General features: G+C 39.5%; 1 long non-coding RNA gene across 1 annotated transcript; it reads left to right on the top strand.

The window, feature by feature from the left end:
* Positions 1-10,976: 10,976 nt before the first annotated feature.
* On the top strand, positions 10,977-16,370 carry LOC148693533 (uncharacterized). The gene is made up of 5 exons (XR_015951934.1): positions 10,977-11,268; positions 11,364-11,507; positions 11,608-11,769; positions 11,871-11,944; positions 12,806-16,370. It is a non-coding gene; the product is annotated as an uncharacterized LOC148693533 (long non-coding RNA).
* The last annotated feature ends 198 nt before the right edge of the window (positions 16,371-16,568 follow it).

Raw genomic sequence — 16,568 nt, 5'->3', positions numbered from 1 at the left:
CCATTCCTTTTGCTCCAAACATAAGCTATCCATTCCAAGTCCAATTTTGCTCCAAAATGCTCCAAAATGCATCTTTTTGCTTCCTTAGCCATATGAACCTAAAAACACACGAAAATTGCTTAAACGACTAAAACAACTATGAATTAACAATATAAATGCACGAAAACATGCTAAGTAAGTCGCCTAAATATGCTTCTATCAAATTCCCCCACACTTATCTTTTGCTAGTCCTCGAGCAAAACAAAACAAAAGAAACCAAAAACAAAACAAAACGAACAAAACACAACCTATACCTTCCAACAATCATCTCAGGGATTTCCAATGCACATGACAAGTTAAAAAAATCATTATTCCCACAGATTTTAGCCATCTTTACACTTAAGTACATTCTTACTCATAGTCACCACATACTAGTTCACAATTAAGCATTTAAAACCATGATTTGAATGTAGTAACATGCCTTTAGAGAATTCCCTCAATTCCTCACTAGATGTACTCTCGTTTTTCACACAGATTTTCTGACTACACTCCCTACACTAGGTATATGTGAGAAGATTGATGTAAACATGTAGACGAACACTCACATATGTTATAACAAGGAAAGCATTTTCTGGATTTATGATAATCACATGATTATGATCTCATGAATGGAATGCTACTACTTAGGATGAGAACCAGTGATTCCATAAGCTCATATCAATTCCAAACTCCACATTATTGAACACATAACGATCAAGATAGAAGCATAAGGGTTGAGACGGGGCTAAAGGTGTTTGGCTAACAAAGAAGGGATATGGAAAACAAAGGTTCTTAAAGAAATAGCGAGCAAAGCATTTGAATTAACTTAGAATTCACTTTTGAATGAAAACTCAACTTTTGAACAACAAGGGGGAACAAGCTCCTTTTTTTTTTCTTTCTTTCTTTCTTTTCTTTTCTGTTTTTTTTTCTTTTTCATATGTTTTTCAGAATTTTTTCTTTTCTTTTGACTCTCAAAACATACATAAACGCTTAAGAACAAAACATTCTCTCCCCCACACTCATTTTCTTTCATAATGTACTCAAAAGGAATTCATTTAAGTCATGCTCACTATCTTTTAAGAACAAGGGTGTGGACAGTCCTAAACTAGGCTAGGTTAGGATAATGTGGGTTAACAATGAATAAAGGCTAAACAAAGCTCAACGGGGTTAAAACTTACAACAAATACGAAAAATGGGAAGTAAGGCTATTTGGCTATGGTGGCAACTACACAACTTCATCTTGATATATGTTATGCAATTCAATGTCATGCTTTGAATGAAACGGATATAAGTTCTAGCATTTAGTTCTATCATGATACAATTGCATTCTAAGTAGCAACCAAGCAAGGAATAATGAGATCATGCAACTTTAGAAAACAAAGAATCACAGAAAATAACTCTCCAAAGAAAGTAATGGCTCGAGTCTCACAGGGATGTAGCGTTATTATGAGTTTCTTCCTTCAAGCATGTTACAAAAACGAATTTTTCTTTTATGATTGCATGTGAAGTCATATATTATAACCATAACCAAGCATATACCAAGAGTAAATCAAACTTTTCTCCATGTTTATAACTCTTTTTAACAGTCATGCAATTACAAACCAAATCCTTATCATTGTGTTGGAAGGTACCCTAAGACACAAACACACAAAAACGACTCAAAACACTCTTTTTAGGCTTTTCAAAACATGTTTTTTAAATTTTTATGTGATTTTCGGAGTTATAAAACAAAACACACTAAAAACACTCTAAAACAACTTAAAAACACCTTAAAACAGCAAGGAACAACATTTGAAGTTATGGGTGATAAAATCCCACGAATTTGCATTAACAACATTAGTTACCCCCCCACACTTAAATCAAACATTGTCCTCAATGTTTTAAGCATAGATTCACACAAAACATAAGTTAACACACAAAAAGCATTTAAACATACTAAACATGGCAGAATGTAATTAACAAAGAGAAGAGTTTAGGGACGCAAATCTGGTTATGGAGTGTAAATTCCATCTTCTCCTTGGTGATTGCATTGAGGCTTTGATCTTTGTGATTCCACAGGCTTACTCTTGAACTGGTTTCCGCCCATCGTTGATTTTCCTTTGTGCTACTGGGCTGGAGGATTCTTTTGGTCTTCCCCGAAGGTCTGAGCTTACCCCTTTGGTCTGTTTCTTTGTTCAATCTTTCCAATTCGTATTGAAAAGGGTTGGAGGATAACTCAGCCTATGTTTGTCTCCACATGCTTCAATGTATCATTTTCACTTGCCTTACTCGCTCCCCTTTGCAGAAGTGGTCCCTTCTCCGGAAGTGTATCAACCGTTGAAGATGACTACTCGAGAGCAACGCTAGGTAAGCAATCAGGAATAGATTCCAGGCAGTTGGCTCCAGATCGGAAGATTGACTCCAAGTGCCGGCTAATTGCTTCTTTTACTTTGCCATGCGAGTAAGAACAAGGACAAAGAAAAAGACAGGGAAAAAGCATGATATGAGATACTTTTGCTTTTGACCTTGATGATATGAGATACCTTTGCTTTTGAAGAAGCGGTGAATGAATCAGCACATGAATTTGTTGTGCTGTTTCCTCCTGGGTCATATGTACTCCAGGCATCTGGTATCATCTTTGGGGAAGAAGAAAGAATTGAGTCTTTCGAAAGGCTTTGCTGGGAGTGCGCCCTCAGAGGTGAGGGAGAGTTGGGCATTTTTCTTCGGGTTTGCCTTGCCATAAAAGAAGAAGGTCGACATATATAGAGATAATATCAAGTGGTGGTACTGTTCTTTTACCCTTGTCGACAAATGTCTCTTCGATATCAGAACGACGCCTCTTCGATTTCTGAGCAGGCGCCCCTTCGATTTCTAAACGACGCCCCTTCTCTTTCTGAACGACACGTGGTAGTGCAGATGCGGCTCCTTTTGACAAAGCTGCACGCGTTTTCTGAAAAGCAGAGAAAGCGTCGCCGAACTTTGCGCTTGTCGGCTAAAGATGTGTAGTTGCGATGATGGCCTCCACGTGTTGTCTGAAAAGAAGAAATCTTTTGACAAAGTTGAACACGTCTTCTGAAAAGCCGAGAAAACGTCGCCTAACTTACGCCGGAAATTCCGGCTTTTTGAATCGGTGGACGCGTCGCCTTGGCTTTTTATAGAGCTATCGATCACCACAACAAACACACTCTGAAAACTTCCCATTCTTGAAAATCGACTCCGGCCCTTTGAAATTTAATTCCACCCCTTCTCTTTGAACACTTTTGAAAAACAAATGGCAAACTCATCGAACCTTAGCTTGGAATTGAGCCTTAGCAGTGATACGGGCGCGCCGCGTCAAGGTAACGTATGGCGCCCTTCTTTCTTATCTTCTAACAGTCTTCTTACAGGTGAAGACTCCGTGATGCAGGACGCCACAACAGCTACAATAGTAGCTAGGAACCTCCTCACTCCAATAGATAGTAGGCTGCTGTCAGGACGGTCCGATGAGTTGGCCGTTCAAGAGTCCCTCGCACTTAGTGTTCAGTGTGCGAGTTCTGTGTCCAACATGGGCCAACGCCTGCTTGCCCGCTCCCGTCAGGTGGAATCATTAATGGCAGAGGTGGAAAGTCTCAAGCAGGAGATCCAGCAGCTTAAGTACGAGAATAGAAGTTTGCACGTGCTTGCAAACAACTATTCGACGGGCATGAAGAGGAAGCTTGATGAGCTGCAAGAGTCTGAAGGTCGGATTCACAGTGACCGTCAAAGGTTTTCGTCTTTCCTCCAGAGGCACCTTTTTCCTGGATCATCCAGCGTTTGGCCAAGTATTGAGGCCTGGAATGCTCTAGCTCCGATGCCTCCCGCTCCGATGCCTTCCGCTCCAGTGTCTTCCGCTCCGATGCCTTCCGCTCCAATGCCTTCCGCTCCGATGCCTTCTGCTTCAAAGCCTCGTAGTGGGGCTTCACGTAAACAACCTTTGTGAAGCTCCATCTTTCTCCATGTTTAGTATCTTCTTTTTTTTTTTTTTTTTTTTTTCTTTTTTTTTTTTTTTTTTTAACATAAATAAAATCAAATGGCATGGAATTGGTCCTTGAATGGAAGGTGATACTTGAAGTGAACCGGCATTGGTTTGAATTCTAGTGTAGGTGCCTGATTCATAAAAAACAGCAAGTTAGTATAAAATGTAATGGAATTTGGAAAAAAAAACTTACTTGTTTTGTCCGATAAGAACTCAATGACAAACACCACTCCTTTCAAAGTTTCAGGGATATTGGACTTGGCCAGATTGCAAGTGATGGTTATGACTTGTCCCATGTCATCAAATTTAACTTCTTTGGATTTTGTGGTTTCAAGAACGTCCTCTTTGATGAATTCATGACATTCCCTACTTTGCACCTTTGGAAGGGCTTCCAAGATGTCTTTTTCACTTTCTTCTTCCTTGGAATTCATGAACCTGCAAGGAATAGGGATATTTGTTGGAATGGGGTTAGAACTAATTGGAACAACCTTACTTGAATTAGGTGGCGTAGGAGCAATAAGTGCTTCTGACAAAGGTGCTTCAAATCCTCCCTTCGGATTTACAATGGTTGAACTAGGGAGTTTGCCTTGGTCGCAAAATTGTCCTACGAACTCCGCTATCTGCCCAATTTGCTTTTCCAAGTGGTCCAACCTTTTGTCTTCTTGTCGAGCCTCATTGTCTTGATTTTGTGAGCCCTGCACCAAACAAATTAATTCGTTAAGCTTTTGATTATAATCTATTGACGAACTTAAATTTGGTTGGGCATATTGAATATGAGGTTGTGGTGGGTGTATAGGTCTTGAATAGAACTCCTCATATGGCTGCCAATATCCTTCTTCTTGAACATGTTGAGGTTCCCACCACATAGAGTTTGAATGATCACTCCAATCTGAACTGTAAGTATTGGAAAACACGTTATTCCTTGACTGAAGATCAAATATATCAACACTTTGCATTTGAGACCTTTCCATGAGCTGTGACAAAAGAGAAGCATTATCAAGTGCCATGTTGTTCTTCTCTAGTATTTGAATTCAACAAACAAAACAAAAATCAAAAACTAAAACTAAAATACATAACAGAAACAAACAATCCAAGAGATTAGCAAATTTGCTAATCCCCGGCAACGGCGCCAAAATTTGATGCGTGAATTTATACGCACACAAATTAAACCCTCTTTTCGTCAAATTGTAGTATATGTATAAGTAGGGATCGTTCTAGACCGGGGATTAGGAGGGATTGTTAACCACTTGGATTTGACTCAAAAACGTAAAATAACAATATGAAACACTGTACTAGACTCAAAGAATGCAAAGCTAAACTTTAAAACACTAAGACAAACCAAAAGACTCAAAACAACACAAACACACTCAAATCTGCCTAAAAACCACTTTCTGGGCAGATTTGAGCACAAACACAAATTTGAACGAAATTAAGTAATAACTTGACTCAAGAACGTAAAAACACAATATAAAACACTAAACTAACTCAAAGAATGTAAAACTAAACACTTAAAACATTAAAACAAACCAAAAGACTCAAACATCACCCAAAACACTCAAAACTGCCTTAAAATCACTTTCTGGGCAGTTTTGAGCACTTTGGTGAATCTGGACGAAATTGGGAAATAAAATGAATCAAAACACTTAAAAGCACAAACTAAATTGATTTCTAACTAAATTGGACATTAAAGTAAAGGGGGATTTAGATTTATACGAAAATTGAAATAACAAAACAAGTTAATAAACTAAACAGATTGTAAAACGAATTTGATGGAATGGAATGAATGGATGATAGAATGGCTAAGGGGTTCATCTCCATACATGTTATACTTGCATAATAAAATGATTTCCAATTGCATTTCAATAAACCATGAAACTCAACACCCCGGGTTAATCGTGATGCACTAATTAACCTTCAAATCTTCCTAACGTTATTGAATTGGATGGGTTAGCGCATACAACAATTCAAAACATTCCCCACAAGTCCTCAACATGAATGCATAGAAGAGATACAAGCAAGAATCATTACGCTCTATGAAAATTATAAGTGTTGACGAGGCATTCGTTACTATGGATTGCATGAAACTTATGCCAAGAATTCGTTTAACGCAATTGTTTATAAGCAACCTCCACTACTTGTGAATATAAGCTCATAACGATTAGGTGAAACTCACTTATATTCTAGCGTCATATTCATGCATGAAAATTAAGCGCGCATTCTCAATAAACATACATAAATAAGTTATCAATCAAACGGTTAAACAAATTGAATCCACAACTTATGAAACGCAATTAGAAGTAATCAAATCAAAATGCAAGCATAAACATATATTTCGAATCCCCCCCCTAGCCAAGGGGGGTTTAGTTGAATTTAAACATTGGAATCAAAGAAACACCTAAACATTCCAACAACTCAAACTTGAATTGTATGAACGTTTAGGCCCTCTTCTCTTCCATTCCTCATTCGTACAAAACAAAGAGTATTGAAATTAAACATTGAAATCAAAGAAACACCTAAACATTCCAACAACTCAAACTTGAATTGTATGAACGTTTAGGCCCTCTTATCTTCCTCTTCGTTGTAGCACAAGGTCTAAGGATAGTTTGATGGTGTGAATGGTTTGGGGAGTGGTTGGAGTGGCTGCAATGGAGGAGAAAAGTGTTTTGGTGGCTGCTGCAAGGGTGTGGAGAGGTTTTGACGAATTTCTGGAATATGGAAGAGTGAATGAATGAAATGTGTATGAATGAGTGTGTATTTATAGGTGAAATGGGGGGAACATGACAGCTAGGAGGGAATGTGGCTGCATGTTTGAATGATTAAAGGATGCATGTGGGTTGGAATTGCATGTGCAATGAATATGTGGCTGCATGTGCAAGGGGACAATCTGAAAATGCATGTGAAAGCATGTGTTGGCTGCAATGATGAAATGGATGGGAGTGCATGTGGCTTAATTAATTAAAGGGAGTGCATGTGCAATGTTTTAAAGGATGGAATGCATGTGAATATGATGGAAATCTGATATGGTGATGGGAGATGCATGTGGCTGATTTATGCATGTGAATGCATGTGGCTGCAATGGATTAGGAATCCTTCAATTTCGTCCATTCCTTTTGCTCCAAACATAAGCTATCCATTCCAAGTCCAATTTTGCTCCAAAATGCTCCAAAATGCATCTTTTTGCTTCCTTAGCCATATGAACCTAAAAACACACGAAAATGGCTTAAACGACTAAAACAACTATGAATTAACAATATAAATGCACGAAAACATGCTAAGTAAGTCGCCTAAATATGCTTCTATCAGGAACCTCAAAATGCTCAACAAGGAGGATATTGGCAGCCACCACAACCTCATATTCAATATGCCCAACCAAATTTAAGTTCGTCAATAGATTATAATCAAAAGCTTAACGAATTAATTTGTTTGGTGCAGGGCTCACAAAATCAAGACAATGAGGCTCGACAAGAAGACAAAAGGTTGGATCACTTGGAAAAGCAAATTGGGCAGATAGCGGAGTTCGTAGGACAATTTTGCGACCAAGGCAAACTCCCTAGTTCAACCATTGTAAATCCGAAGGGAGGATTTGAAGCACCTTTGCCGGAAGCACTTATTGCTCCTACGCCATCTAATTCAAGTAAGGTTGTTCCAATTAGTTCTATCTTCATTCCACCTAATATCCCTATTCCTTGCAGGTTCATGAATTCCAAGGAAGAAGAAAGTGAAAAAGACATCTTGGAAGACCTTCCAAAGGTGCAAAGTAGGGAATTTCATGAATTCATCAAAGGGGATATACTTGAGACAACAATGCCCAAAGAAGTTGAATTTGATGACATTGGACAAGTCATAACCATCACATGCAATCTGGCCAAGTCCAATATCCCTGAAACTTTCAAAGGAGTGGTGTTTGTCATTGAGTTCTTGTCAGACAAAACAAGTAAGTCATTTTTTTCAAATTCCATTACATTTTATACTAACTTGTTGTTTTTTATGAATCAGGCACCTACATTAGAATTCAAACCAATGCCGGTTCACTTCAAGTATCACCTTCCATTCAAGGACCAATTCCATGCCGTTTGATTTTATTTATGTTAATAAAAAAAAATAAAAAAAAAATAAAAAAAAATAAAAAAAAGAGAAAGAAAGATACTAAACATGGAGAAAGGTGGAGCTTCACAAAGGTTGTTTGCGTGAAGCCCCACTACGAGGCGCAGAAGCGGAAGGCATAGAAGCGGGAGGCATAGAAGCGGGAGGCATCGGAGCGGAAGCCATCGGAGCGGGAGGCATCGGAGCTAGAGCATTCCAGGCCTCAATACTTGGCCAAGCGCTGGATGACCCAGGAAAAAGGTGCCTCTGGAGATAAGACGCAAGCCTTTGACGGTCACTGTGAATTCGACCCTCAGATTCTTGCAGCTCATCAAGCTTCCTCTTCATCCCCGACGAATAGTTATTTGCAAGCACATGCAAACTTCTATTCTCGTACTTAAGCTGCTGGATCTCTTGCTTAAGTCTTTCCACCTCTGCCATCAACGATTCCACTTGGCGGGACCGAGCAAGCAGGCGTTGGCCCATGTTGGACACAGAACTCGCACACTGAACACTAAGTGCGAGGGACTCTTGAACGGCCAACTCATCGGACCGTCCTGACAGCAGCCTACTATCTTTTGGAGTAAGGAGGTTTTTAGCTACTATTGTAGCTGTTGTGGCGTCCTGCATCACAGAGTCTTCACCTGAAAGAGGACCGTTAGAAGATAAAAAAGAAGGGCGCCATACATTACCTTGACGGGGCGCAACCGGATCGCTGCTGAGACTCAAATCTAAGCTAAGGTTCGATGAGTTTGCCATTTTTTTCAAAAGTGTTCAAAGAGAAGGGGTGGATGGAGTTAAAATTTCACAAAGGGCCGGAGTCGAGTTTCAGGAATGGGAAATCTTCAGAGTGTGTGTGTTGGGGTGATTGATAGCTCTATAAAAAGCCAAGACGACGCGTCCACCGATTCAAAGAGCCGGATTTTCCGGCGTAATTTAGGCGACGCTCCCTCGGCTTTTCAGAAAACGCGTTCAACTTTGTCAAAAGATTTCTGACAAAGCTGAAAACACGTGGAGGCCATCATCGCATCTACACATCTTTAGCCGACAAGCGCAAAGTTCGGTGACGCTTTCTCTGCTTTTCAGAAGACGCGTGCAGCTTTGTCAAAAGGAGCCGCATCTGCACTACCACGTGTCGTTCAGAAAGCAAAGGGGCGTCGTTCAGAAATCGAAGGGGTGCCTGCTCAGAAATCGAAGAGGCGTATTCAAAGATCGAAGAGGCGCCACTATTTCAAAGAGCCGGATTTGCGGGATCAAAACGTTTGTCGACAAGGGTAAAAAGTACCACCACTTGATATTATCTCTATATATGTCGACCTTCGTCTTTTATGGCAGGGCAAACCTGAAGAAAATGCCCAACTCTCCCTCACCTCTGAGGGTGCACTCCCAGCAAAGCCATCCAAAATACTCAATTCTTTCTTCTTCCCCAAAGATGATACCAGATGCCTGGAGTACATATGACCCAGGAGGAAACGGCGGATTGAAGCATGTGCTGATTCATTCACCGCTTCTTCAAAGCAAAGGTATCTCATATCATCAAGGTCAAAAGCAAAAGTATCTCATATCATGCTCTTTCCCTATCTTTTTCTTTGTCCTTGTTCTTACTTGCATGGCAAAGTAAAAGAAGCAATCAGCCGGCACTTGGAGTCAGTCTTCCGATATGGAGCCAACTGCCTGGAATCTATTCCTGATTGCTTACCTAGCGTTGCTCTCGAGTAGTCATCTTCAACGGTTGATACACTTCCAGAGAAGGGACCACTCCTGCAAAGATTGAACAAAGAAACAGATAACAGGAGGAAGCTCAGACCTTCGGGGGAAACCAAAAGAACCATCCTGCTGCCCAGTTCAAGAAGTAGCACAAAGGAAAATCAACGATGGGCAGAAACCAGTTCAAGAGTAAGCCTGTGGAATCACAAAGATCAAAGCCTCAATGCAATCACCAAGGAGAAGAGGGAATTTACACTCCATAACCAGATTTGCGTCCCTAAACTCTTCTCTTTTTAATTACATTCTGCCATGTTTAGTATGTTTAAATGTTTTTTGTGTGTTTACTTATGTTTTGTGTGAATCTATGCTTAAAACATTGAGGACAATGTTTGATTTAAGTGTGGAGGGGTAACTAATGTTGTTAATTTAAATTCGTGGGATTTTATCACCCATAACTTCAAATGTTGTTCCTTGCTGTTTTAAGGTGTTTTTAAGTTGTTTTAGAGTGTTTTAGTGTGTTTTGTTTTATAATTTGAAAATCCTATAAAAATTTGAAAAATTGTTTTGAAAAACCCAAAAAGAGTTGTTTTAAGAGTCGTTTTTGTGTGTTTGTGTCTTAGGGTACCTTCCAACACAATGATAAGGATTTGGTTTATAATTGCATGACGGTTAGAAAGAGTTATAAACATAGAGAAAAGTTTGATTTACTCTTGGTATATGCTTGGTTATGGTTATAATGTATGACTTCACATGCAATCATAAAAGAAAAAAATTCGTTTTTGTAACATGCTTGAAGGAAGGAACTCAAACAAACGCTACAACCCTGAGAGACTTGAGCCTATAACGTTCTTTGGAGAGTATAATCTGTGATTTCTTGTTTTCTAAAGTCGTTGCATGATCTCATTATTCTTTGCTTGGTTACTACTTAGAAGGCGTTTCATCATATAGTTCCAAATGCTAGAACTCATGCCCATTTCATTCAAAGCATGTTATTGATTTGCATAACACATATTCAAGAAGAAGTTGTGTAGTGACCACCACCATAGCCAAATAGCCTTACTTCCCATACTTCGTATATGTTGTAAGTTTTAACCCCGTTGAGCCTCGTTTTGCCTTTATTCCTTGTTTACCCACATCACCCCTTACCTAGCTTAGTGTGACATCCCGTCCCGGAAATATTGAAACGTACATTTGAAATTACAAATTTTACCCCTAGTTCGTTATTTTACGTGTAGTTTTGTGTTGTGTGGTGTTGTAGGACCACACACACACTCATACACCCCGTTTCACTCTCCCGTGTTTTCCTCTCCCTCTGTCTCTTTTCTGTCTCTTCTCTCTCTCTCTCTCTCCCAAGCTCCGTTCTTCCTTCTTCTTTCTTCAAAAACGTACGGACAACACACAAATCACCCAAACCTTGATGGATCGAAGAAACTAAGGACACCATCGAACTCGTGAAGCTCGTACGAGTGCAACCATACCATTTTCAGGTGAGAAATCCTTCGTTTTCGTGTCGATTCGAGGTATTCCGATTTCGAGTACTGTTCATGAAAGATTAATCTAGTTAGTTTTTGGACTTTTGAAGCTTGTAGATGTGTTAGTGAGGTCCCAAGGAGCCTCGGAGTACTTCGTTGGAGAAGTTTGGACGTCGGGATCGTCGTGTTCAAAGTTGGCCGGAGCTGTCGGGGCTTTTTCCGGCGAAACCACGGCGAGTTAGGGGTCAAGAAAGGTATGGATGTGTTCGTCTCGTCAATACCTTCATTTTGATATATAGTACGTCGAAAATGGTTAAGAAATGAAGAAGTTATGACACTTTGAAATTTACCCAGAAATTCCGGCAAAACACCATCTCCGGCGAAACCAGTCCGGCGACGCGAGGAAGAAGACGCGCGCGTGGGCAGCGCGTGAACAGTGCGCGTGGGGGCGCGTGAGAGCTCCAAATTGAGTTCTGAAAATTGTCACGCGTTCGTGACGTCGTGTAGATCACCGTGGTATATTCATACACCCAAATTGAGTAACGTATGAGAAAGTTATGGACGAATGTTTGGTGTATGCGCGTTAAATAACGTCAATTTGGTTACTTTTTGTATAGGTGAAAATTATACAGAGGAAGAATGTAACCAATCTAGGGGAGGCTCAGGGACCTACGAGACGTCGATGTGATATGTGAGTGGGCAGTTATTTTTCAGTATATATATATATACGTATGCTTGACGTATTTCCCAGAAAACGTATTTTAAAAGAAATACGAATTATATATCCTGTCATATATGCATCATATTTTAATATGTGCATTACCATAATTATGCATACTGTTGCATGGTGCTGAGGAGGCCCAGGTAAGTGCCAGGTAAGTGGTATTCATGTTTGTATGCAATAGTAGTAGTTGAGATGTTTAGAGAGCTCATAATCTGCACCCCGGTGTTAGTGCTCCCGCCCAGGGCCAGGGCACAGTCCTTCACGTGATGTTCACCAGCACCACACGCTCGCCTTGGATCCAAGTTAGGTGCAAGCCTTGTCGTACAGACCACATTAGGTGGTTCCGACTCGTAGGTGACCCGCGATTATTCGCACAGTCTTCACGTGATCGTAGCACTAGAGCGTATATATTACACCCAGTCCTGTCGTACAGACCACATTAGGTGGTTCCGACTCGTGTGCAGATTCAGATATTGAGTTGAGATTGGAGCTCTAGATGCAGCCGTACAGGTCACGTTAGGTGACTCCCGGCTACTAGATTATATGTTATTGATGTGAATTACGCTTGAGCATTTATATTTGATTATGAGATTCTGTTGTGGCATATTCTCAAGCATGAATGGCATATTGTGAGCATGAATGGCATATCGTGAGCATGAATGGTATATCATGGAGCATGATTGACATATCTATACATACGTATATATGTTTATTTTCTGGGAAACTATATTTGTTTTACGGCGAGGGGTTAGTATATTCAAAGAGAAAAGAAGGTTTTGAATACGTACGTTTTGCTGACCCACTCAACTTTGTTTTGCGCCCCTCCAGGTTCAAGAATTGAAAAGGTGTGGTGACTACGAGGAAATTCAACGGTGTTCTGACAGAATGGCCAAAAATGAGGACTCACCTTCGGGTGTTTCATCTTAGAAGTTGTATATTTTAAAGCTTCCGAACTGTGCAAATGGTTACGTCACTCTCACGTGACGGCCAGCATGCCCTCCTTCGGGACGGGGTGTGTCAAGTTGGTATCAGAGCCTAGTTTCAATCTTGGACATCTTGAGAAGTTCTAGTGAATTCTGTCAGAACTACACCGCCTCGTAGCAAACCACGTAGTTAGAGGAACTTAGTCTCCCTGATTTAGCTGTTGGGGGAAATTATTATTTTGGTGATTCAGTATATTATCAAAAAGGGACATTTTAAGATGGGTTATGAGTGGAATTTGAATCACCTTATGGAAAAATGATGGACCTAAGGGAGCAAAGCGATGGCTTAATCTTTTGGAAAAGATGTTTTAGATTATGCAAGTCAAAGGAATCTTCCTTTTGACAGAAGGGTTGAGACGACTACCTGGTTTGAGTTATGAACTTGTATCCTGGTGGAAACAGGAGTATAATTCGTTGTCACCGAAGGAAACAGCCGATTGAGAATTGTTTAAGGACTTGTTTAAAGAAAAGAATTATTTCCTTTGGCATCTTACGATGGTAGAAAGCAAGAGTTTGCAAATGTGAGACAAGGAAAGCTGACGATCAATGAGTATTATAGAAAGTTCTCAGACTTGCCTCGTCCCATTCGAATATTGCTGCTATTTTGATTGAAGTGTTATATTGTTTTAGGCTGGGTGGCATAAGGCAGTGGTACTTTGGGTGACCACTATCCATTGTAATTCTTACCAGGAGTATACAAGATGTTGTTGAGCCTTGAGGACTCTGAGAACATGTTCAGCGAGAGTAAAGAAGAATGATAAAAGAATGGGAATCAAAAGAGGACGATAAAGTTAATGATTCGTCATGTCAAGAATATAGAAAGATTCGGAACTTCAAAAGAAGTGAAGCTGATTCTAATTCTTTTGGCAAAGGTTTTAATGCCATTGGTCAAAGTCAAAGTGATAGATGTATTGGTAATCCCAGATCTCAAAGACAAGGTGATTTTGGTAAAAGAAATGTACCTTTGGGCTGTAGGTACAATAATGGACACCTTTGAGAATGTAGGTGAGAAAGCATTGGACGCTTTACAAGTGGATAGATGGGACATAGAACTGCAAATTATGTCCAAAGCCAACAGAAGCCCTAGCAGTCTTCTTTGCCACAACTGGCGCCGATCCAGCAAGTTCCTGGATATATTAATTATGGTCAGTTAGGCCGTGGTGTACACGAGCGAAGTATTTACACTAATAGAGGTTGTGGGAGACAACAACAAGCCCAGGGATGTGTTAACCACACATCACTGCAAGATACTCAGAATTATTCGGATTTGATTAGGAGTACGATAATTATTCTTAATGACTTAGCTAAAGTCTATTTGTTGTTAATGTAGAAATTTTACGTTATTATTGTTATTGCCTAGAAAGTAGTATTTAAACGCGGTTGAGACGTGTGTATGTATTTTCTAATGAGTGGCAAAATAGTAATATTACACCCTCGAGAGTTGTTGCTTACTTATCGAGACAACGATGATTTATCAGTATTGCGGGCTGCAGACCGTAATATTAATAATTTATTCGTGGATTCGTTAAGCAAGTAAACCGGTAGGTTATCCTATGTTAGTATCGTACTTATTCAGAGTGCTCAGTATTAGTAGAGTATTGTTGCTAGCTACTTTTGTTCTATTAGATTGTAGATTTCGATGTTATTCTAGAGCATATTATGTTATATACAGTGACGAGTTGCAGACCACGCGAGGTGGTACTGAATGTGTGCAAGATATACATGATATGATGAGTTGATTATGAGTTATATATGCCGCCGAGGGCTGAGTTGATTAGAATGAAAGAGTATGAGCTATGTTTATAGCCGAATGTTGAATTGATTATATGTTATTTTCCATCGGTCTGGATGACTAGAGATTACTTTTGTAAGTATGCAAAGTGGAGTGAGGCAGGCCGTTATTTATGTTGTGAGAGCAAAGAGATTATTATTAAAAGGCTGCCAAGGATACTTATCTCACGTGGTGCTAAAAGATGTCACTTCTAGTAGCGTGGAAGAAGTGGGAGTAGTCAAACATTTACCTGACGTTTTCCCTGAGAATTTACCTGGATTGTTGTCAGTTAAAGATGTAGAGTTCACTATGGATTTGTCTCCAGGTACAAACCATATATTATAGAATGTTGCCTTTTGAACTAAGAGAATTGGAAATTGGTTGATAAAGGTTTTTATTCAACCTAGTACATTACGTTGGGGGAACACCAGTTTATTGGTGAGAAAGAAAATGGACGTTAAGGCTGTGCTTTGATTATAAGCAGTTGAATCGAGTAACAATTGAAAACCGTTATTCGTAACCTCACATTGATGGTTATTTGATCAGCTTTGAGGTGGTTGTATATTTTCTAAGAAGGACTTAAGGTCTGGATATTATTAGTTGAAGATTATCGGTGAGGATGCCCTTATGATAACTTTCAGGATTCGTTAAGGTCATTTCAAGTTTTGGTGATGCCATTCGGAGTGACGAATGCATCTACTACTTTATGAATTTGATGAATGAAGTATTCCAATGATATCTAGACCGATTTGTTATTGTTGCTATTGAAAGGATTGATAAGACTAGAGCAAAGTATGCTAAACATCTTAAATCGGTATTGCAAAGATCGAGGGAAGGTCGATTGTATGCTAAGTTTAGCAGAAATTGAAAATTTAGAATAATCACGAATCGTGATTGGGATTCGGAGTTATCCTAGCTTAACAAGCTATCATGGACGGTTCGTGAAAGATTTTTCAGTCATTGCTTTGTCATTGACGAGATTGTTGAGAAAAGAGGTTATGTATGAGTGGGAAGGAAATTGTGAGCAAAGGATTCAACAACTGAAGCATTTCCTCACTCATGCACGTAATTTAGTATTCCCAGAGAATAGTGGTAATCATAAAATTTTAGTGATGTTTCTTGAATGGTATTGGATGCATGTTGATGCAAATGTTAGGGTGATTACATACGTTTCACGACGAAAGGAACCTCATGAAATGAATTACCCTACTGGTGATTTGGAAGTCATGATTACCATTCTTGCTGTGAAGTTATGAAGACATTATATTTGGTAAGAATGCAAGATTTTTACGAATCCAAAAAGTCTCCAATATCCATTACTTGGAAGGATTTTGTTATGAGGCAGCGAAGGTGGATTGAATTGTTTAATGAACATGATTGTACGACCAGGGTGATCGTAAAATTGTTCTAGCTGATGCACTTGGTGAAAAGACGGTGGTAAGAGTTGATGTCTGGCACGCTTGCCAAGATTGTCTTCTTGTGGATTAGAAATCAACTGAAGTAAAGTTGAGAATGGAAGTTTGAGAAGAAGTTGTAATTGCTAATTTTCAAGTTAAGTCTTTTTAGTAAGGTCGTACTCAAGACTTAAATGGTTAACGAAGAAAATTAAGAATTAACCAAGGCAAAGAAAGAAGGGAAAAAGAAAGATTGCTGAGTTCGAGAATATGATGGTTATGATTGAACTTGAAGTGATAGTTGATCAATGTACCAAGTTAGTACATTTACTCCAGTGTTGAGTAACAACCACAGTACAACAGTACTTATATGTTTTATGGAGAAGAGATTTGGGTTACGGAACTGCTGAATTTCTTAAGTATGTTGGTTGCACAGTTTCCAA

This window comes from Pyrus communis, chromosome 10, assembly GCF_041283825.1.
Source record: "Pyrus communis isolate YQ-2024b chromosome 10, ASM4128382v1, whole genome shotgun sequence".
Classification (NCBI taxonomy): domain Eukaryota; kingdom Viridiplantae; phylum Streptophyta; class Magnoliopsida; order Rosales; family Rosaceae; genus Pyrus; species Pyrus communis.
This window is presented reverse-complemented; position numbering and strand designations above follow the sequence as displayed.